We start from the raw sequence: 22336 nt of genomic DNA, 5'->3' as shown, positions 1-22336 counted from the left end.
CTATGAAAGATGGAACAGTATTTTTTTAGGGTCTGTATTTATTGTGCGTACATTACTGGGAATTTTTGGGGGTTTTTTTGGCAAAATGATAAGATTTAAGCCATAAAAGGTTGAATAAATCACTTTTATGACTCATTATAAAGTGTTTCAGCCCATAATATCATCCAATATTGCAGATTTAGAATAGTTTTTGTGGTTTAAATCTGCTCTTGGGCGGTTGTGTCAGTGGCGTAAATTAGTTTCAATATTATCGTTATCGTCTATCGTCTTCATCAATACATCGAACTTCAAAATGTGTTATCGTGACAGGCCTAATTAGCCGTAGAAGTCACTTTTTCAAACTTTTGCAGCTGAAATGTTACTGTATTACAACAAGAATACCCCAGATCTCTCAAGAAAATGTTCGCACGATAAATATACTGCGACCCACATGTATTGTTCCAGCTTCCATACATAGAGTTGATATATTATTTATCGTGACAGACCTAGTTTGAGCCATAAACTGTTTAAAGAAGTGGACTAAGTGAGTGTGGATTTGGAGTTGAGTTTCATATTTGGAGTTCCGACCACGAGTACCATAGCAACCAAAGAGCCAATCAGTAGCGAGGCTGTTGACGGTAACACCCCTCCCCGCCCGCACCGCTGGTTTAACGCTAGCGGGAGCAACCTCTTGTCTGTTGTTAACCTTCATATCTTTTTATTTACGGACACAATAGCGAAATAAAAACCCCAGGATCATGTAGAGCGGGTTAATACGAACATTTAAGACCAAAATGACGAGTCTGACGGCAGCGGTTACAGCGAGACGGACGGATTTTTCAATAGAAAGTGAATTGCAGCCAGGGTTTATAGAGCTGGAAGCGCGCCAATGCTCACTTCCTATTTGTAACGCGGCACTAGCAGGTTAGCTATGTATGTCCACTTATATTTACAGTCTACGGCTTGATCCCCACTCGAGCCCGTTCCGTCCCATTACGTGAAACGCTCGGAGTCCGTGCGATGGGCCCGTCCCGGCTGATCTTTTGTGCCGTGCCAAGCTTAGCCACTGTGTCATTCTGTATGTCATCTGCTGCTTTGTGTCCTGTGTCTTGACATCACTCAGAAAAACACTCAGAGGGTGGACAGGTGCTGGGCAGGCTGGCTCTGACCTGGGCCAGTACTGCTCTATTTTAGTGGCGTGTCCCATCGCCTCACCTCCCCCCCCCTACCCCTTCTCTCTCTCGCTCGCTCTATCCCTCTTTCTTACTCTCCGTCCTCCCTCTCTCTCTCTTTTCACCTCTGCGTGTCTCTGTGTCGACTCCAGGAAGAGCAGCTGTCAAACTGGGCACTGAGGCTGAATAATTAATCAAAAGCTAATTAAAATTGCAGTTGGAAAATCGCGAAGGGAAACGACTGACACCGACCGATAAGGACAGTATTACATTTTAGTATTACAGTTATTATTATTATTAGTACACGATTATTGACACCAAGCGCAAACAACAGTAAAATCCTTAAAGTGCCCGTATTACGCTATTTTCTCCATGTTATAATGTTGTTTCCTCATCGCAAACGGACCCGGAGTTGTGTTTTTTTTGTTTCATTCACACGTTTAGCACAAACCCTGCATATTTAGGCTTTTCCTAAACTGAACACGATCCGTTCCACCTTGTGATGTCATCATGTGGTAATACAGGAAGTGCTCCTCTGTGTTTTTAAACGCCACACACCTTTATTTCTAGAATCATTTGGATCGTTTCAGCTCTGGAATCTGCCAGTCTCGACTGAACTAAAGGTAAAAGGAGCTGTTAACGTGAAAACTACCACTTAGTGACATCACAAGGTGAAACAGAGTTGATATAGTAATTATTGTGACAGGCCTACACGGAACAGCTTTTGAAAAAATGCAATATTACAAGTTGTTTTGGACCAACTTTGGCCTGTAAATCTTCTCATTTCACACATTTTTATACCAAAATGGGATATCGACTGAACCGATATCTTTACGTTTACGTTTGTGTTTGAAATCCAACAGATTGTTGCATTAGCAGTTTCATATTTCTGTTTTCTCAGATCAGTGGGTTTTAAAATGTGTACTTTGCATGTTTCTGTCTTAACAATACACTTAAATGGGCGACAGTACAGTTGTCCGTCGCTATATCGTGGTTCACCTTTCGCGTTCTCGCTTTTTCGCAGATTGTTTTAGTGCAATTTTACCTGCTTTTTTACATCGTCTGATCGTGCGTTGTGTTCTTTGTCCTGATTGGCTGTTGGACTGTAGACCATTGTGTTCTGCGTCCTGATTGGCTGTTGGACTGTAGACCATTGTGTCCTGCGTCCTGATTGGCTGTTGGACTGTAGACCATTGTCCATCAGTCTCCTCCGTGCCGTGTCTCCTGTCCAGTACAGAATGTGTTCAGACAAATTTACATAAACGTTGGATCTCAGTGTGACTCTGAAGTGCTGTACGTTTGCGATTTGTTTTCTCCCCGACAAAACCCACAATGTCGATGAAACGTTCTGCACCGACAAAGACGCCTACGAAGGTTTGAACTTTGAGAGAGTTTAAACGAGAGAGAAATGTGAGAAAATGTTAACGCCTGTGTGAGAAAAGTGTATAAAGTGTGTGGTGAGGGGTTTTACAGCAAAAAACATATATACCAAATTTTCCGTACTATAATTTGCACTTTTTTTCATAGTTTGGCCGGTAATACTCAGATGTGATTGTGAAATATGTTTTTTCCTCATTATTATGCATTTTTTGGCTGGTGCGACTTATACTCTGGAAAATACAGTAATAATTGTAAAAAAATAAAGCTGATACTTTGCGGATTTCGAATGTTGATGAAACGTTCTGCACCGATAAAAACACCTACGGTTGCACCCAAAAAGTCGAGGAAGACGCTAACCATCACAGAAAAGTTGGACTTCTGGACACGCTGAAGGAACGTAGAAAGGAAAATAACGTGTTTTCATTCAATAATAGTGTTATTTTTTTTTTTATCTACGAAGGTTTGAACTTTGAGAGAGTTTAAACGAGAGAGAAATGTGAGAAAATGTTAATTCCTGTGTGAGAAAAGTGTATAAAGTGTGTGGTGAGGGGTTTTACAGACAAAAACATAGAGAATAATGTCAAAAATAAAGCTGATACTTCGCGGATTTCGTTTATTGCGGGTTATTTTTAGAACGTAACTCCCGCGATACTGCCGTCTGCGTACTCTGATGTATGAATGTGCGTGTGAACGGGCGAGCGGTTCCTTGATGTAAAGCGCTTTGAGTAACTTGAAGGTAAAAATGCGACCGTTTTGAGCGTTTGACACTGCGGAAGCCTATGGTGCGTAGAAAGAGCTTTAGACATGTTGGAGACGTTTATCTGTTTATCTGAATGAAAGACTAAATGAGCCGTAAAGATTCCCCCTGGGCACCAACCTCTCATCTTCTTTTACTCCGAGACTTGTCGCCTTGGGTTGGGTTCTTGCCATTTGGGATTTTTACTTGCCAAATGTGCAAGATTATCTGGTGAGAAGGACGAAATGGAAGGCTTAGTACTGGCGAGATGTGTTTTTTTCAGAAGACGCTCAGAGAAACGGTGAGACAATGACGGAAAAATACAAAACTAATAAAAACCATGTGGCCAAAATTGTGAGCTGAACCACAAAATGTATTTTATTTTTGTATCAGTTGTGTCAAAATCTCACGTTGTCTCGTTTTTTTGGGGCCGAACAATTTGGGAAAAACATCTGATTGCGATTTTTCTGACAAACGTGCCGTAGCGATGTTAAAGTTCATATATTAAACACGTCCAAAAGACAAGAATTGACAAAAATGCTGAAAGGTTTTATGCAGAATGAGACGCCATGGAGACACAGGGAGGGCATCTGACACAATGGGACATTTCAGAACATGTTTGTACAGATTTAAAACTACAGGGTTGCCAGTTTTTATGCAGAAAAACCCACTTTTTTGTCGTTTGTAAAGGAATTCGTGGTACTGCAGCCTTTGTGAATTGCTAATTGCGTGTATTAGAGATGGACGGATATATCGTTCAGCCGATATTTGCATCTTTTAGCCCAGTAGGTATCGGCCTTAGCTCTCCAGCACAGATCGATATTTTGTATGGCTGACCTCCTGTCCAAAGAGGAAACATGACTACACAGCTTTAAGTTTGAGGTAAGAAAAGGGTCTGTAAGTGAGTTCGTAGGCAATAAAAAATGATCAAAATTATCAAAATCTGGCCTACGTATCGGCAGAGATTATCGGCTATCAGTTGCTCTGGATCCTAAACAATCAGTATCAGCACTGGCCATGAAAAAAAAACATCAAAACCCCCGAAAAAAACATCAAAAACTCTGAAACAACCCATCAAAACCCCAAAAAACCCCACTGGTCGATCACGTCCATTCAAATTGCATTTATAAAACTACTTCTTAAGGTAAAATTAACGTTAAAAAAAGTTTTGCCGCCGTATGTATCTATGATCTGACCCCAGCTGCACTCCAAAGACTCCAACTGCAGAAGAAGTGATGCAAAAACAAGTATTTAAATAGAAAAGTACTAGGAAATGTTTTATATACAAGCAGATTAAACGCCTGATTCACTCTCAGATCTTCAGCTCGCTCACTACATAGCGTTTTATTTTTTTCTCTCTATTCTTTATTTGTGAGATGCATTAATCTTACAAAAGAAAACATGATTTGTACCAGATTTAGCTAATGCTCCAGTCAAATGAAGCTCATCGAGGCTAGCAGTTATAGCGGCAAATTTATCGTCGAGTTACGCATTTGGGATTCCGACTATGAGTATCATAGCAACCAAAGAGCCAATCAGGTGCGAGGCTGTTGAAGGTAACGCCCCTTACTGTCCGCACCACTGATTTAGCAGGGAGCGGGTCCTTAGCAACGCTGTCAATCAAACCTGTTGCTAACGCTAGCGGGAGCGACCTCGGGGAAAGAAGGCGCCTGATTTGTCAGTTATTAATTTTCATATGTTGAGTTATGGACAAAATAGCAAAGTAAAAACGCAATGTAAAGTGAATTGGAGCCAGATTTGATGGAACTGGAAGCGCGCACATGCTCTCTTCCTGTTTGGAACGTAGCGGCTAGCACGTTAGCTATGTCCATTTATATAAACAATCTATGGATGCAACGGAGCACGTGACAGACTGATATTAATCTGTGTAAAAAATCCAGATAGAGACATAATTCTGGATTCGACAGGAAAACACAATCCTATAATCTCAATAAAAATAATAATTAGCTAAGACTCGATCACTTTCCAAGCGACGGAAGGACTAGAGTACAGCTCCATCCTCCGATAATCGTATTAATCGCCAACAAAGACCTTTATAAACCATTATATCTCCAGACTGTGCAGAAACTTATAACAAAATACTGTTTTTAACGGCATTTAAGACTAGTCTGAAAAATCACCTCTTCTCCCTGGTATTTAACACTAGCCCCGCCTCTTTTCCCTGGTATTTAACACTAGACCCGCCTCTTCTCCCTGGTATTTAACACTAGACCCGCCTCTTCTCCCTGGTATTTAACACTAGACCCGCCTCTTCTCCCTGGTATTTAACACTAGACCCGCCTCTTCTCCCTGGTATTTAACACTAGCCCCGCCTCTTTTCCCTGGTATTTAACACTAGCCCCGCCTCTTCTCCCTGGTATTTAACACTAAACCCACCTTCTCCCTGGTATTTAACACTAGCCCCGCCTCTTCTCCCTGGTATTTAACACTAGACCCGCCTCTTCTCCCTGGCATTTAACACTATCTACACAGAATATCTTGGTGTTTTATTGTTCTTTTCCTCTGTACCGTGTTATATTTGTGTATTTGTGTATTTTATTTTGACTTTTACGTGAAGCACTTTTATTTTTAAAAGTGCCATAGAAATAAAATAGAACTAAATAATCTGGTTGTTTAAACACGGAACCTGCTCAAAATATTAAAAACGCATAACCTTCTTAAAGTGTCGGGAACTTTAATCATTATCGTGACATAATCGCAAATCGTGGTTATTTTCGCCGTGACAGTCGTGATGACGCCGGGTTTAAACGTCGTCCCGCTCACGTTAGTTTGCCCGTCCCCGCGTCCGCCTCGGCCTCTCCGTTGGCGTAGACGCTCGGCCTAATCGCCAGCGTGACCTTGACTGAACTCTTGCGGGAGGGGATTTTCAGTTTGATCCCAGATTAAAACAGCACCACAGTCGGCGCAGTAACAGTCCTCGCCATGTGCAGTTTTTCACCACAGAAAATATGACACAGAACTGGAGCGAGCGAAAGCCCCCGAGCTTCCATCTGACGACAGCCTGAGTCATGAGGATGTTGTAACTGGCTTTGGACAAAATAGACTCGGACTTTCTCTGTTGAATCGTTTGTAGATTCTCAAACTGATGTCAAATAATTTAAACGTTTTCCTGTCACAGATCTGCAGTTTGTTAATACAGCTGCTCAGAGGCTTTGGTGCAAATCCACGGGCACAACTCTGAAGTTAATACAATATGAAAACGTTATAAAGTCGTTGGTTTTATAAAATGTTGCAGTGATGGTGATTTTTCAGACAGTTTGTTGTTTTAATAATAGGATTATGTTCAAAGTTCATATTTTAAACAGGATTGAGAAAAATACTGAAGATGAGCTGACACAAACTACTACAAGAATCACGTCAGAACATGTTTGTGTAGATTTAAACGACGTTTTTATGCAGGATAAGGCCTCATGAGACGCAGGGAGGGCATCTGACACACACCTGACACACAGGGAGGGCATCTGACACACAGGGAGGGCATCTGACACATATTTGACACACAGGGAGGGCATCTGACACACAGGGAGGGCATCTGACACACAGGGAGGGCATCTGACACATAAGGTTGGCATCTGACACACAGGGAGGGCATCTGACACATATTTGACACACAGGGAGGGCATCTGACACATATTTGACACACAGGGAGGGCATCTGACACACAGGGAGGGCATCTGACACACAGGGAGGGCATCTGACACATAAGGTTGGCATCTGACACACAGGGAGGGCATCTGACACATATTTGACACACAGGGAGGGCATCTGACACACAGGGAGGGCATCTGACACACAGGGAGGGCATCTGACACATATTTGACACACAGGGAGGGCATCTAACACATATTTTACACACAGGGAGGGCATCTGACACATATTTGACACACAAGGAGGGCATCTGACACACAGGGAGGGCATCTGACACATATTTGACACACAGGGAGGGCATCTGACACATATTTGACACACAGGGAGGGCATCTGACACATATTTGACACACGGGGAGGGCATCTGACACACATGGCACTGCAGTCTTTGTTTCTTCCATTTAAAAACAGTTTAAGAAAGCTGAAGTTAATCAAATTTAAAAGCGAGTAAAAGTTGCTCTTTAATTAAATGTTCTGGTGGTGGAGTCGGACTGGGCGATTGGGTTTTCAGGCGATTGTGTTTTCGGGCGATTGGGTTTTTGGGTGATTGTGTTTTCGGGTGATTGGGTTTTTGGGTGATTGGGTTTTCGGGCGATTGGGTTTTCCGGTTTTGGGGTTTTCGGACGATTGGGTTTTTGGGCGATTGGGTTTTTGGGCGATTGGGTTTTTGGGTGATTGGGTTTTCGGGCGATTGGGTTTTTGGGCGATTGGGTTATTGGGCGATTGTGTTTTCGGGTGATTGGGTTTTTAGTCGTACACTTTTAGTCCCTGGTCATAAAGTCGTCGGTTGTCGTCTCGTCTGGGTCCAGTCTGTGACTCACAGATGGGAAAGACTCATAGAATTTAAATAAACGTACGCACATCAGAATCAGATTATACACTGACCAAAAAGAACAAAATCTCCCAACTTTTTATAGAAAATCTCGTTTTACCTGTCGTTTTTAGACCTCAAACATGTTCTGGAATGAGTTTGATTGGTTTATCAGTTCATATTCCTCTTTCAAACGTCCAAACTCTAGAGAATTTATTCATTTTTAAAAGCAAAATAAAAACATCCGGATCATGTAGAGCGTCTTTGGACGACAATTTTTCAGTTTGAAGTGAATTGGAGCCAGACTTGATTATATCTTGGTGTTTTTCAGATTCTTTTATATGTGATGACGTCATATTCCCAGATAAGGATGGGACGATAAACAATAATATCATTTATCGTGATAAAAAGGGTAGATCCATAATCGTTTAGGATAATTGCCAACAAAGATAATCGCTTTTATATCACCAGAATGTGCAGAAAAAAGGGGAGGGGCCCGAGTTTTGGGGGCCCAGAATTGGACCCTCTTCCTATTAATTTGTATTCAAGGGGGCCCATGTGAGGCTTTTTGCCCCGGGCCCCCCAAATTTCAGTCGACGGCCCTGCTGATTTATCATAACCTCTGCTAAATCATTGTTTTTTTGCAGCTGTTTAAACATGAAACTCAATCATAACATTAAAATTACAACTATTCATATCTTTAACATTTTTAAACTGTCAGTAACTTTAATAATTACTGTGATATAATTATTAATCGCAGTTATTTTGGCCGTGATAATGGTCACACCACATTTCAGTATCGTCCCAGATTGGGGGTAGAGCCAGTTTTTCCTCTTAATTACACTGTATTTTGCCATGAAATATCCAAAAGCTTTTCTCAGATATTGAAAATGATAATTTCTATGAGTGACTAAAACTTAGAACTCACCGTAATACAACCAAACTCACGTGTAATTTTACAGTTTTAGTTGCCCCTGGTCTGTATTTAAACGTTTTTGGACTAGAGAAAGTTGTGACATCACCTGAAACCACAGTCCGTATAAAGAAGTGAAGGAAAGTGGCGTCACCCGCTCTGCTCCAGTCAAACGAAGCTCATCGAGGCTCGAGCAGGTATACGGGCGGATGTGGAGTCACGTTTCACATTTGGAATTCCGACTGCGAGTATCATAGCAACCAAAGAGCCAATCAGGAGCGAGGTTGATGAAAGTAACGCCTTGGTGACCTCAGGGAAAGATGGCGCCTGATCTGTCTGCCTGATTTGTCTGTTATTCACGTTCATATCTTGATTTACAGACACGATAGCGAAATAAAAACACCAGGATCACGTAGAGCGGGTTAATACGAACATTTAAGAGCAAAATGACGAGTCTGGCGGCCGCAGCTTTTCAATAGAAAGTGAATTGGAGCCAGATATATACGGTCTATTATCTATGGTCAATCTGTGGTTTGAGCGTAGAGCTGCATTAAATATAAAAGCACTAAATGACAATATGGGAAAAAAAGATGCTAGCGTAGCGTCACAGGAATCAGATCACTTGGTATCTCTTCGTTTTTGAATCGCTAAAGTAGATTTAAACGTTTCCGAAATGTGCGATAATTCTGTTTATTTAAGATCGATGTCTTACTGTGACATGCGGCGGTCGTTTTGAGGGTCTGCTTTGTTTGGCGTATGCACACACTGTTACATCACATTAAGTCGTAAGGTTCACTAAAATGTCAACGTGGCATCGGCGCCGTTTCGAGTGCGCCAGGTCGTCCAGCTCTTTGTTTGAGCGACAAAGGCAGCATATAAAAGTATATGAACTACCAGCTTTGCTTAAGTTGTGTTTTTCTAAGGCAAAAATATCAATACTGTAGTTAAAAGGTCTTGTTTATTTTGTTTATTTGCTGTTTTTTTACATATATTTGAGCAAAATGTGTCTTGTCCCGGTACAGATGTATTGTCTAAGCAGCTCTTAAGGTCATAAGTCTAGTCTGAGAATCAGGAAGTGCGTGGTTAATGTGCTAGTTGTCGTTAGCATTACCTCTACAACAAATATCGTTCTATCTTCTTGTGAAAAGAGCTTATAAACTCATCATGGTGCATCATTAGGATACTCTAAACTCAGGAATAACTTGAGTTTCAATGCTAAACTCATCGATATCGGTACTGGATTGATATTTCGATACTTTGCCGTAGTGTTACGTGGTATCGGATCGAAACAGAAAGGTATCGTCTATCGCTAATGAGCTTATTCTTCTCTGGATTGGAAAACTCGGCGCACTCAAACAAAACTAAAGCTTTGACAATTGAAATAGGATTTTAATTAGTTGGTTTGGCCGTATCCCAAACCTCTTATCCCAATCTGTAGCTAATCCACTCCATTTCCAAGGTCTTTGACCCTGCGGAGTTTTAACGATTTATAATTAGGCTAAGTATGCTAAGCTAACGGCAGGTTTGTACAAAACGCCAAGCAGGCCTGGTGCCGTTTACTTGCGTTTGTCTTTTGGTTTTAAGGTGCAATATGTAACGTTTCTGCTGTTTCATTTGCAATAGATATGTTATTCTCATATGTTAAACCCGCAATGTTCCACAGTAAGGCATTAAAGGTCCTATATTACGCAAAATTAACTCTTGTGAAGTCATGTTATAATGTTGTTACCGCCTCAAAAACAGACAGAAAACACTTCTATGAGGTTGTAATTGTGTTAAAGTGGAGTTCCTTTGATATAAGCTTAAGTTGTGTCAAAGTTTTAGTTGATTCTTGCGTGTTTGAGTGTTCATTAAATGTCTGTTGTCACCTACCCCCTGTCCCCGCCCACAACTCTGCACTTAATTTGGATTCTTTTAACCCAAAATTGGCTGTGAGCTTTAAACACATCTCCTCAAAAACAGACCTGGAGCTGTGTTTTGTTTCATTCACACATGTTTGAGTCACACTTTATTATTCGTCTGTAACATCTACAAAGCTCAAAATGCGACGTTCCACCTTGTGATGTCATCAAGTGGTAGTTTTCAAGCTAGCTGCTACCTTTTACCTTTTAGTTCCGTAGAGATCGGCAATTACAGAACTGAAAAGATCCAAATGATTCTAGCGAAGGTGTCCGCAAAGTACAGTCTTACCACATGACATCACGAAGTGGAACAGAGTATTTTCAGTTTGAGAGAAATGCGTTAAACGTGTGTGAATGAAACAAAACACAACTCCAGGTCTGTTTGAGATGAGGAAACATTAGAACATAGATCAGAAAATACGATGATATGGCCCTTATTGAAAGACGTGCATGCTCGCCACAGATCTGACCTGTAACATGACCAGGCGCTTGTCTCCACAGAGATAAGTTTAGTGTCATACTGTGGAACATTTCAGCTAGGCCTGTCGTGATCACACATTTTGAAGTCTCATAGATCTCTGATGTACATATAGACGATAAACGATAATATTGAAACAAATTTTTGCCACTGACGCAACAATCCTAGAACATTTAAACCTCAAAAACTATTCTAAATCTACAATATTGTTAAAAGATCATCAGCTGCAATAAATAAACAGCAGAATTAAACACTTAAGTTGTTAGTTTGCGTCTGTAATGAGTTATAAAAGTTATTTATTCAAACGTTTACAGCTTAAATCTTATCATATAGACAAAAAATTACAAGAAAGTTTAGCATTATTGCTATTATTTTATTTATGATTTATAAAGTTTTTATTATTTATTATGTGATGCTCTTTATTTATTTATTCACTCAAAATTTGTGTGATTAATTCATTTATTTTTGTATTATTATTACCATTATTTTATATTATTTATTAACTTTTTAAGTTTTAGTTATATAAAAGTGAAAAAGGTGTGTATGCAAAAAATATTAAACAAAAAAAATTACAAGAAATTTTAGCGTTATTATTATTTTATTTATGATTAATTTTTTTTATTATTTATTAGGTGATGCTCTTCTTTATTTATTCAAGATTTGTATGATTGATTAATTTATTTTTGCATTATTATGACTATTATTTAATATTATTTATTTATTTTTTAAGTTTTATTTCTTGTCATATAAAAATGAAAAAGGTGTGTATGCATTTGTTGTTTTAAATGACAGTAAAGTCTAATACTTGTTCACACATAAATAAAAATATGAAACAAAAAATAAATAAATTACAGGAAATTTCCCAGTAGTGCAAATAAAAATTGCGTAAAATAAAAAGAGTAATTTCAGGTGAAACCAAACAAGCGACGTGTTCCGTATCGCGTCTTTTAAATGTTCCAAAAGTTGAGATGGGCATAGTGAGTTTTTCCGGTTTCATTCTTCGAAACGACATTTGTCTAAGCAGGTTTTTCACACAGACATAATTTGACTTTCAAAGTGCAGGGCTGTAGTCAGTGGTCTGAAATTTCCCTTCTGTCAACAGGACTGATTGTACTCCCACTATGTAAAGTACTTTCAAATTGTTGCATTTTATACATTTTTATCAGGAAACTGCAGCTTGAGTTTTACTTTGGAAAAAACAGTACTTTTTGTGAAATCGCATAAGAACTACGCAATGTTAAAGGGCTTTTATTACAAAAAAGTGACTCTTGTGAGGCTTTAAGTTGTGTTTTAATGTTGTTACAGACCTGGAGTTGTGTTTTGTTTCATTCACACATGTTTGACTAACACTTTATTATTAGTCTGTGACATCTCCAAAGCTCAAAATGCTCCGTTCCACCTTGTGATGTCATGAAGCGGTAGTTTTCAAGTTAACAGCTACGTTTTATCTTTTGTATAGTAGAAATTGTAGAGAAAATTCCAAGGCTGAAATGATCCAAATGATTCTAGAAATGAAGGTGTGTGGAGTTTACAAACGCAGTGGAGCACTTCCTGTATCACCACATGATGACATCACAAGGTGGAACAGAGTGTTTTCAGTTTGAGAGAAGGGGTTTGTGTGTTAAACGTGTGAATGAAACAAAAAAAAAAACACAACTCCAGGTCTGTTTGTGACGAGGAAACGACTTTATAACATAGATCAAAAATGTGTTTAATATGGGCTTTTTAATTATTTGGATCTGTCAAATAAAAAACATAGAAAAACACGAGATTAAATCCAGGCAAATTTAGGACTTTAGGCAAATAGTACATACATTTTCGTACATTTTTTTTGCAGAATTCCGGACATTTTTTACATAGTTTGACCTCAAAAAGTCACATGTCTATAAGATGAACTAACACTCGCTGCTTTCATCTGTAGACTGTTTATATAAATGGACGTAGCTAACCTGCTAGCCACCGCGTTCCAAATAAGAAGTGATCATTCCGGCTCCATCGACTCTGGCTTCAATTCACTTTCTATTGAAAAACTGTGTCTCCTCTCTGTACCTGCCGCTGTCAGACTCCTCCTTTTGGTCTTTAAATGTTCGTCTTGACCCGCTCTACATGATCCTTTAGCCGCTATAACCGCTAGCCTCGTCGAGCTTCATTTGACTGGAGCTGAACGCCGTGGGTGACGTCGCACTCGCTCAGTCCACTTCTTTATACAGTCTGTATCTGGCCGCCGGTCGTGCCTCAGGTTGGGCTATTCTCATTACTGCTGTTTGTTTACCTCCTGCACAGTTTTCCCTGTTAATTGCTGTTTAGTCTGGATAAATATTTAGGTGGAAACTATTGATCTGATTGACTTTGGGACGAGAGGATGTGACAGAAGCAGCGCACATATGCACACACACACACACACACGCACACACACGCACACCCTATACAACAAAAAAGGACTGTTAGCATTAGCGAGTTAGCGTGGGTTAAAATGGCCTGAATTCAGAATATTGATCTTAAGTTGAATAGTTTTGATGAAGTTTAGATTAGATTTAGATTGAATTTTATTTTATTTTATTTTATTCATTTTATTTCATTTATTTTATTTTTTTTTAATTTAATTTTATTTATTTTATTTTATTTTTTATTGTATGTTTTTTTTGTGCTAATTTTCATTACAGCATTGCTTGAAATAACAAAAATGTATATATTTCAGATGTCATTTTCTCAGCCTGTAACGTTCAGGAAATGTAAACAATTATTGATTTTAAAATACTGCAGGTTGTGTTAGCGTTGCCAGAGCCAGGTTAGCATGCAGGGGAGTAGACGGGGAGTAGGGGGACAAATGGGATCTGTTGTCCCAGCTCCTCCACGTGAGGCTTCTTGCCCCGGGTCTTAAAATTTCTGCAACATTAGCTTACATTAGCATTACAATTTGTGGGCAAATTAATGTAATTTAGTGGCTCGAGGGCCAAATCTAATGACGGTTTGGTTATAAAAATGTTCTTCTGCAAATAAATGTATAATTAAATTGAAGAAGTGGTTTGGATGAGCAGCGAAACGTCTTCACTCCTACAACTTTTTGTCCAGTTGACTATGGATTTACCTCTCACGGGCAAAATTTGACCCCCCGGACAGCCAAGTTTGGTCCGATGATGAATTTAAACTAGAGATCGGTGGGTTTTTTCACGACCGATGCCAATACCGATGGTTTAGAATCCAGAGAAACCAGCGGCCATTAAGCTCTGCCGATATTCTATTCTATTTATTTATTAGTTTTGCAGATACGTTGGGCCGATTTGGATTATTTTCCCCAAATTATATCAACGGAATTTACTACAAACTCATCCACATCCCCGTTGTACGACCACATAGATAAGAGAGCTGTGCCGTTGCGTTCTGTGCAGCGTCCTCTTCGGCCAAACGATATTTATGATGAATGGTAAAAGGTCACATTTTTATACAGCGCTTTCATCTGTGGGAGTTGGAATCGTACCACCAACCACACTGACAACAGGCTTAAAATATTATTACATCCAAATTTATAACTTCTCTAGTGGAGGGCGCATCATCTGCCTGTTTCCATGGAGATATTTTTGCGTTTTTCATGTTTTCCTATGGATTTTTGATCAAACTTTTCTCATTAAGGGCCACAAATAAAAACCGCAAAGCTGAGGGCCGTAGACTCATCCCGAATGCAGTGAATACTTCAAATCTGTGTTATTATTACAAGTTAAACTGAACCACTAGACCACATGTGTCAAACTCAAGGCCCGTGGGCTAAATGCGGCCCGCCACGTCATTTTATGTGGCCGCGACAAGGTAAATTAAAAGGTTTGACTGTCTTAAAATATCACTTTATCAGGAGATACGCAGTTGCACAGCCATTTTTTTCATATCTGTGCACATCCATACGCAATATTTGTAAGTTGAATAAGTACTAAATATAGAAACGGTGAAAAAACAACATTAAAAAGTAGTTTGGTTGCATTTAGTTACATTTATACTGTCTTACTGTTACATCTGGCCCTTTGAAAGCAACCATTTTGTTGACGTGGCCCTGCGCTAGCCCTTTATTCACGCTTACTTCTTCAACGGGACACATTAAATATTTGGTATGGGCTTGTTAAAGTAGATTTTCAGAAATGCGCAGTAAAAAGTACTGTTTAAGACAATATGGGCCATTTCACCTGGAAGCTTGAGGGCCGAGAAAAATTGATCTGAGGGCCGCATTTTGCCCCCGGGCCACAGTTTGGGCATGATTGGTTTATGCAATAACTTCTCCACGGTGCTAGAAATCTTATCAGAAAAGTTACGTACTGCAATTACTCAAAAAATGATAATAAATTGGGCTGTAACGGCGACAAATTTGAAATAAACAAATGGTAAATGGTGACGTTTTTTATATAGCGCTTTTAAAATTCAAGTCACTCAAAGCGTTTTACATCACGAAACAACTCACCCATTCACATGTACATACGTTGAGTGTCTTGCGCCATCTGTGGGAGCTGGAATCGCACCTCCAACCTGCGATCCGTCTGATTTAATCCATGCGAGATGCCGTTTTTTCTTCAGCGTTCGTCGTTAAATCCACGTTTCTCTATTGAATCCGTATCCATTGAACTTGTTGAGCGAGATGAAGCTGGCGTCTTCAATCGCCAAAATACCCATTCGCCGGCGTTGAGTTAATTGTATCGATCCCTGCGGGCGTTACGAGGCGCCCATAAACCCACCCAGTACGGTTCTAAATTAAAAGTCCCAGATAAGACCCACAAGAGGCTTATTATTAGCAGTTTGTAAACCACACGAGTCTAATCTCTCTCCAGTTTATCCTGAAGCGATACAGAGGATTCATGTTTTCGGCGTCGTTGTTTTCTCTAATCAAATTTCCTTTTTATGGGAGCTGAGCGCGGCAATCAGAGCAAAATCAGACACGAGGAGCTCCCTTTGATTAGCCATCGCCGCAGAAGTGAACTACGATTATTATTACAAAAAGGGAAGGAATGAGTGCTTCTTAAAAAATTACGGGATTTGTTTCGCAATCTGACTTTTGTGCAACTTTGAGGCAGTTTGACCTTTTGGAGGAAGTGAAAGTTTTGTCATTTTTAAACCAGAACAATGTGTTTAGTTTCTGATGATATAGAACAAAGATTAACATGTGCAGTTAAAGTTGTAATACGTTTATTTTACGTAGTTCGAAATGCGTTAAAGAGCTCGTATTACGCTATTTTCTGATGTTATAATGTTGTTTTCTCATCGCAAACGGACCTGGAGTTGTGTTTTTGTTTCGTTTACACATGTTTAACGCACAAACCCATATTTAGGCTGGGTTCTTCTCTCAAAACACTCTGTTCCACCTTGTGATGTCATCGTGTGGTGATACAGGAAGTGCTCTAATGTGTTTTTAAACTCCACACACCTTCACTACAATCATTTGGATCATTTCAACCCAGGAACTGCCAATCTCTACTGAAAAAAAGAGGTAAAAGTTAGCCGTTAGCCAAATTTACATAAACGTCGGATCGCAGTGTGACTCTGAAGTGCTGTACGTTTGCGATTTGTTTTCTCCCCGACAAAACCCACAATGTCGATGAAACGTTCTGCACCGACAAAGACGCCTACGAAGGTTTGAACTTTGAGAGAGTTTAAACGAGAGAGAAATGTGAGAAAATGTTAACGCCTGTGTGAGAAAAGTGTATAAAGTGTGTGGTGAGGGGTTTTACAGACAAAAACATATATACCGTATTTTCCGGACTATAACTCGCACTTTTTATCATAGTTTGGTCGGGGATACTCAGATGTGATTGTGAAATGTTTTTTCTTCATTATTATGCATTTTTTGGCTGGTGCGACTTATACACTGGAAAATACGGTAATAATTGTAAAAAATTAAGCTGATTCTTCACGGATTTCATCTATTGTGGGTTATTTTACAAGTTTTCTCCTCGACAAAACCCACAATGTCGATGAAACGTTCTGCACCGACAAAGACGCCGACGAAGGTTTGAACTTTGAGAGAGTTTAAACGAGAGAGAAATGTGAGAAAATGTTAACGCCTGTGTGAGAAAAGTGTATAAAGTGTGTGGTGAGGGGTTTTACAGACAAAAACATATATACTGTATTTTCCGGACTATAAAACACACTCTGAAATATGTTTTTTCTTCATTATTATGCATTTTTTGGCTGGTGCGACTTATACTCTGGAAAATACGGTAATAATTGTAAAAAATAAAGCTGATACACACAACTCCAGGTCTATTTTTGATGACGTAACAACATTATACACGACTTAAACCTCACAACAGTCCATTTTGTGCGATATAGGACCTTAAAGTGAAAGTCCTGTGTTACTGCGGTCTCATTTCTCATTGTTAAGCTCCAGTTGGACACAGATTGTCATCCACTTTAACAGTTGCAGTTGGCCCTGTGGTATCACGTTGTACAATCCTTGCCTTATTTAACTGAAGGCCCACCCTGACCCTCCGCGCCGCCCTGGGGTCAGCCGGGGACACGCATACAAATGAACGCTTTAATGATTAGCCGCTTCGAACCTGCAGGAGTTCACTGTCCAAAACTGGCATCATTTTGGTTTTTATTGATTTTGATAAAGAGATAAATGCATTTTTAAAGCGGACGTGTTGTACGAAAACACTTATTTAAGTTTGTAATCGTGTTATAGTGGAGTTCCTTCGACGTAAGGTTAAATAGTTTCAAAGTTTTCATTGATTCTTGCGTGTTTGGGTAATCCTAGTGTTTGGTAAATGTCTGTTCTCACCTACCCCCTATCCCCGCCCACAACTTTGCGCTTAATTGGGATTATTTTAAAGCAGCGGTGTCACAACACATTTCACCGAGGGCCACATCCGCGAAATGGCTGCTCTCAAAGATGTAAAATAAATCTAACTACTTTTTGAACTTGTGAATAAACTTTTTTCTGTGTTTATTACTTATTCAAATTACAAATATTTCATATGTATTTGCCTAGATGTAAAAGAAACTGCATATCTCCTGATAAAATTACTTTGTACGACTATCATACCTGTTGAGGGCCACATAAAATGATGTGGAGGGCCATATTTGGCACGTGGGCCTTGAGTTTGACATGTGCTTTAAAGGGTGATATATATTACTCAAAGGTCATGTTATAACAGTGTTACCTCCTCACAAACATACGTGGAGTTGTGTTTTGTTTCATTCACACATGTTTGAGTCACACTTTATCATTAGTTTGTAACATCTCCAAACCTCAAAATCCTCCGTTCCACCTTGTGATGTCATACAGTGCTAGTTTTCAAGTTAACACCTACTTTTTCGCTTTTGTTCTGTAAAAACTTGTCAAATCCAGGGCTGAAATGATCCAAATGATTCTAGCGAAGACGTGTATGAAGTTTAAAAACACAGCGGAGCACTTCCTGTATCGCCACATGATGACATCACAAGGTGGAACGGAGTGTTTTGAGAGGAAAAACTCAGCCTAAATGTGCACGGTTTGTGTGTTAAACATGTGCGAGTGAAACGAAACACAACTCCACATCCGTTTGTGATGAGGAAACATTATAAAATACATTGAAAAATAGCGTAATATGGAGAAAAATCAGCTCCGAAGCGTAAAACGGACCTATTTCTATAAAAAAAAAAAGTTAAAATCTCGATGCACACACGAAAGACTGTGAGTAAATATCATAAATAAACCGTATTACGTCTTTATTTAGCCGCGTCTGTCAATTCAGCTCACGCAAAGGACGAAACGCTGAGAAATATTAGCTGCCAGAGTGTTTTTGTGAGGGGCGTAGAGAATGAGAGTGGACACAATGAGACGGGAGCAGAGAGGCAGCTGTGGCAGGATCCAGCCCAGGACATTTGAATAGTGTTGAGTCATTCTGTCTGCTGCTTTTTATGTTATAAAACTGAACCCACGTTAGCTTATTGTAACGTCAATTAACCGTGTAATCGATTATAAAACATAAGAAGAGCTGCAGTAATGGTAGATATTCAAAAAACGGCGTAATAATCCGTTCAAGGGTTTCAAATTCTTGCTTTGTGGTGCCATTTTGAGGAGTTTTCAGTGTAAAAGATGTATTGTTTAAATTTTTTTGGCATTTGCGATGGACGTGGAACTCGAAGCTAGCGTGAAACTCGCTGCTAGCTGCGCCGAAACTCGTAGCTAGCGTGAAAGTCGTGGTAAAAATGGTCACGTTTTCATATAGCGCCAACACTACAGACTGAGCTACTGTGATAAGTTTAAGCTCGTCAGTGTAAATCCGTTATATACTGAGTTATAGTGTTAATTCTCTCATAATCAGGAAGTGCACGTCAGCATGCTAGTTGATGTTGGCATTAGAAACTTGTCAAGGTGAATAGTAAAGTGAATAACTGACCCCTGCAAATAATTTCATTTGATTTAGTTCTGGGTTTTTTTATGTTTTAAGAGTTGAAAATGAGGTACAGCGTTTTTTTAAGTTTATTTGTGAAATAAAATCTAAAATAAAATAAAATTTAACTAATCTAACAATAAAATAAATAATCTAATAAACTAAAATCGAACTAATCTAATAAAATAAATAATAATGTAATAATCTAAACTAAAATTGAACTAATCTAATAAAATAAAATCTAAATCTAATAAAATAAATAATATAATAATCTAATAAAATAAAATCTAACTAATAAAAAAACTAATAAAATAAAATCTAACTAATCTAATAAAAAATCTAATAAAAAAAATCTAATAAAATAAAATCTAACTAATCTAATAAAAAAATCTAATAAAATAAAGTCTAATAAAATAAATAATATAATAATTCAATAAAATTAAATCTAACTAATCTAAATCGAATAACCAATAACAGATAACATGTTAGCGCTGTAGTTAAGTTCTTTGCTGAAGTCTTTTTTACAGCTACATTTTTAACCTCGCTTTTAGTCAAAATGCTCCAGTTTTGTCTCGTTTGAACAAAAATCATCATCTCAACATCTGAAAACTCACAATTACAAGTTTTTTGCTGTAGCTTTTTTTCATTCACCCGGCTCCCAACCACATAAAACGAACGGCGGCGGTTGTTGTAGCGCGTTTCAAACTAAAACAAAGCGCTGTCAACGTGCTCAAAAAGCCTTTGTTTGTTCCATTCATTTTGACTCGTATTCTAACTCTTTAATTAGCCCCACGTAACTCCACTCCCAAGTTGTAATTTACTTCAATAGGCACGTCTCCGTTTAAAAAAGAAGAAATCGTTTCGCAAAAAAAAAAAAAAAATCACTAGCTCGTTAGCATTCCCTGTCAAACGCAGCTAAACATTCCACCGCTCGCCGTTTCCCGTGCGCAAAACACGATCACTTTGACCTTTTTAAACGTGTAATTGGTTCATTTTGCCTGTATTTAGACTCTTGTAATTTCCGCAAAAAATTAATGAACTGAGCGAGCCGCACGGGGACGTTAATTCCTTCCCAGAGACGGCGGTGGCGGCGGCACTGAAAGCGTTCGGTTTAATTGGATGGACGAGTCATTTCTCAAGCAATTTTTCTCAATTTGCGTTCGCTGTCTCCAAGTGTGACTCAGTTTGACACTTCTTTTTATGACAAAATAATTAAGTTACTCGTCCCTGCGCCGCCTCTTGTGTTTCTAGTGTCTGTGATTAAGTTTTGAGTTGAAATATGACGGGATTTTACTCACCGTGGCTCAGTCGGTAGAGCGTTTGCCCGGTGAGCTGAAGGTTGGCGGTTCGAATCCCGCTGTCCACGTGAGAATCATTGGCAGCATCGTCTCTCTCTTTGGCCTGTCTCCTTCTCCTTGCCCCCTGTTCTTCTCTTCCTTTCCGTCTCTCATTATTCTCTCAATCTTTTGTCTTTTTCCTCTCTTCCTCTCCCTGCCCTCTGCACTTTCTCTCTTTCCATGTCTTCATTTACATCTCTCCTTATTCTCTCCGTCTTTTCATTGCTCCCTTTCAATCTCTCCTCTTTTTCCTGTCTCTCTTCCTGTCTCCCCTTTTCCATCTCTCCCTCTCTCCTCTCGCCCCTCCATCCCTCTCCCTCTCTTCTGTCCTTCTCTTCTTTTCTCTCTTCCCTTCTGCCTCCCCTTCATCTTTCTCCCCTCTCTCCCTCTCATCTTCCTCTCTTTTCCTCTCTCCCTCTCTCCCCCTTCATCCTTCTCCCCTCTTTCACTTTCACTCTCATCTCTCTCCCTCTGTCCGTTCTACTTTTTCCTTTCTCTCTCTCTCTTTGCCCTCTGCACTTTTTTATCTCTCCATCCCCTTTTCCTGTCTTCCTTTATCTTTCATTATTCTCTTTATCTTTTCATCCCCCCTTCAATCTCTTCTCTTTTTCCTGCCTCTCCCCTTCTCTGCCCTCCTCACTTTCTCCCATCCCTCTCTTGTTCCTGTGTTTCCCTTTCTCTCTGCCCTCCTCACTTCCCTCTACACTTGTCTCTCTTTCTATCCCCTTTTCCTGTCTTCCTTTACATCTCTCCTTACTCTCTCCATCTTTTTATCCCTCCTCGAATTCTTCTCTCTCAACCCTTTTTCCTGTCTTCCTTTACATCTCCTTACTCTCTCCATCTTTTCATCCCCCCTTTCAGTCTCGTAGTTTTCCTGTCCCTCCCCACATCTCTGCCCTCCTCATTTTCTCTCTCTCTCTCCATCCCTTTTTCCTGTCTTCCTGTACACCTCTCCTTATTCTCTCCATCTTTTCACCTCTCCCTTTCGATCTCTTCTGTTTCAGTCTTTCCTTTCACTTTCTCTCTCTGGAAATGCTCTATATTTACCATTTTACCCTGTTTAAAGGTGCATTATGTAACTTTTTCTGGCCACCTGCTCGTCTCCATGGAGATGTTATCGCCTTTGCCTACAATGTTTCATATTCCATCCATCCATCCATCCATCCTTTAAATATCTACATCAGTCCAAGTCACAAGTCGCATTTATGGAGAGGCGACTCAGTACAAAACGCACGTTAAAACACCTGTAGTTTTAATGCCATACTGTGGAACATTCTAAGTAAAGACAGTTTCCAGGGAGATAAGCAGGTTGCCAACTTCCCCACCAGAAAAGTTGCACTGTAGAGTTGTGAATATTTAAGTCTCTGTCCATTCGTTTTCAACTAAACGGGTCCCGATTTGATTTTGAAACGATTCTCGATTCTAAAACGATTCTAAAACGATTCTTAATTCAATTCTGACGCCATTTTTCATTCAAAACATCCACACAAAATAGAACTGTCCTGAATGATGCATGACAATGGGATTTTTAACCAATGGGGGGGGTCAGGATGCATGTCTATGGCAGAATGTTCAGCGGTTACCATGGTGACACAACGCGTGCTTTA

The 22336-nt window shown here is 39.5% G+C and overlaps 1 protein-coding gene across 2 annotated transcripts in view; it reads left to right on the top strand.

The window, feature by feature from the left end:
- Nucleotides 1-22336, top strand: part of atp2b1a (ATPase plasma membrane Ca2+ transporting 1a) — a 115289-nt gene that overhangs the window by 35314 nt on the left and 57639 nt on the right. The window lies entirely within an intron of this gene.

This window comes from Periophthalmus magnuspinnatus, chromosome 12 (genome assembly GCF_009829125.3).
Source record: "Periophthalmus magnuspinnatus isolate fPerMag1 chromosome 12, fPerMag1.2.pri, whole genome shotgun sequence".
In the NCBI taxonomy this organism is placed as follows: Eukaryota; Metazoa; Chordata; class Actinopteri; order Gobiiformes; family Gobiidae; genus Periophthalmus; species Periophthalmus magnuspinnatus.
The sequence above is the reverse complement of the archived record's forward strand: the minus strand, read 5'-3'. Positions and strand labels throughout refer to the sequence as shown.